Below are 2,608 nucleotides of genomic sequence, written 5' to 3' on the forward strand. Positions count from 1 at the left end.
TTGAAAATATCAAATTATAGGACACATGTATACATAAAGAGATTTTGCATTCTATAACTTAATTAATATTTATATTTAATTTATATATAATATCACTAAGTCCATTACAACCTTTAAACCAACAAAGATGGTTGATTTTAATGAAAATTATTTTTAAATTTATCTTTATGTATAATTGTGATACTGACGATATAAAACTTTTTATGTTGATAATAGATAACAATTAAACTCTTAATATATGATCTATCTCAAAAATATTTTAATGCTTTGTTATTTATCAATTTAATTTATAAGAATTCTGAATTGATAGATTGAAGATTTAAACTTTGGAAAACAAAAAATTGTTGTGAAATTGCAGGCTATAAAGTTGGAGACAGAGGATGCTGTGGTACAGGGAAAATAGAAGTTACATATTTATGCACCCAATTGGAACCCACATGTCCCAATGATTTGGATTATGTGTTTTGGGACAGTTTTCATCCTACTGAATCCGTTTACAGAAAACTTGTGCCACCTATCCTCCAGAAATACATGGACAATTTATGATGAATTGTATTTCTTTTTCTTTATATAATCAAACTGGGTATTATTCCACATAAGTTACAAGATATTCCAATTCATATATAACGAATAGATATTATTTTATTATAAAAACAAAATTTACATGTCGCGATTATTTTATTATTTTACTATTGACTCGTGTGTTTGTTCAATACATTCGTCTAATACATTCCTCAAATACATTCGTCTAACAAAAGGGTAAGTTACATTGGTACTTTCATTACCATAAACTCTCATGAAACGACTGTTTTAGTTATCATCTACGTACATTTCTTTTCGTCAATTTTTTTCCTTGTTGTGGAATTTGCAACGATATAAAAACAAGTGTCTCAGTTGCTGCAACTTGTGTTATCGTTACCAACACATAAGACACAATAAGGGTAATTTGGAAATTCCATGCTCTGAACTCCTTTATTGACCTAACAAGCCTTTAAACTGACCTACTTGCCATTGGCCCCAACTTGCTACAAGTGGTCAACATTTTGGAAATTTTAGAATATATTTTTAAAATGCTAACTTTATTCTTTATTATTTTTTTTATAAATTTAAATTCACATTTTTTTTACCATTTAAAGATCTCTGAAAACTACTAGAAACTTTTTTATAAGATTTTCAGTACAGAAAGTTAAAACTGAAAATCTTTTAAAAAAGTTTTGTGGTATAAAATTAAAAAGACGTGTATTGGAAACTATTAAAAAATTTTTTCGATGTAAGAGGTTGAAAATATGTGATTTTAAGTTTTCCAGTAGTTACGAGATTTTTTTTTTATTTTTAGATTTTAGTAATGAGGAGTGTTATGAAAAGTTTTAAAAAAAGTTTTTGGCATCGAAAAATTTGACGGTAAAGATGTGTTTATTGAAAATTTTGAATTTTTTTTTCCAAAATGTAGATTATTTTCAAGTTTTTTTAATAAAATTCAAAAAATTGACACTCACTTATATACCAAAAAACTACAATAATATTTTAAGTAAAAATATAATTTTTAATATTTATATGAAGATAAATATATCAATTTATCACGGAGTAGGAGTCTAATAGAAGTTAAAATTTCCCAACATTTATCAAATGGGGTCCTAAATAAGAAGAAAAAACCTTTATCAAATGGGTCCTAAATAAGAAAAAGCCAATAATTCTGGCAGCAAAGCATTATCATCTTGTGGGCCTTTAATTAGCTATATGGTGTTTGATTCACAAGTCTTCAGTTTGGGCACAATTAATTTTGGACTTTGGACTTCAATTCACCTTGAGGACAAGGTGAGTTTGCAGGGAGAAACCTGGATTTCATACCCCCAATTAATCTTATACCTCCCATTTACAAATTTTAAGTTTAAAATGTCCAAAATACCTTTTACTAAACTGTAAAAATTAAAAAGTAGCATCATACCTCCACTATTCACGTGTTTCGAAAAAGTAAAATTTGCTCTGAAAATTTATTTATCGGAAATTTCAAGAGGAACCAAATTTCTAATAGTCATATTCAATACCGAAAATTTCATTATTGAAATTTCTGGGAGTTTCACTCGAAAATTTTGGGTTTTTAAGAATTTGGGGAGGGGGTAAGGTTAATTGGGGGTACCAAATCCAACTTTCTTGCAAGGATGAAGGGATGATATGGGCCAATATAATAACCATCAAGTTTCACTGGAGTGAAATTGGGCTCATAAAAGGAAGAGTGTTATTTATTTGGCCTCTTCAAATTGAGAAAATTGGATTTTGTACACTGTCATAATTGGACTTATACCTTTTATTTATAATTTTTATCTCTTAACTTACTAAAATACGCTTAAGTGAATAGTAAAAATTAAAGTAAATTCAGATATCTTGATCATACCCCATATTTTAAAATTTCCGAAAAATTAATTTTTTTTCTTTTCTGAATTTCTCTAATTAGAGATTTCAAGAACGAAATTTCCGGTTGAAATTTCCGATAGTTTCAACTGGAAATTTGAAATATCTAGTAATTATTTTCAACCGAAAATTTCAAAAATAAAATTTACGGTATTGAAATATAACTATAAAAAATTTCAAATTTCCGATTGAAACTAAC

General features: G+C 27.3%; 1 pseudogene; it reads left to right on the forward strand.

Annotated features, from left to right (window-relative positions):
• LOC101502657 (GDSL esterase/lipase EXL1-like) overlaps window positions 1-599 on the forward strand; it is a 2,574-nt pseudogene extending 1,975 nt beyond the window's left edge.
• The last annotated feature ends 2,009 nt before the right edge of the window (window positions 600-2,608 follow it).

Source organism: Cicer arietinum, chromosome 4 (genome assembly GCF_000331145.2).
Source record: "Cicer arietinum cultivar CDC Frontier isolate Library 1 chromosome 4, Cicar.CDCFrontier_v2.0, whole genome shotgun sequence".
NCBI lineage: Eukaryota > Viridiplantae > Streptophyta > Magnoliopsida > Fabales > Fabaceae > Cicer > Cicer arietinum.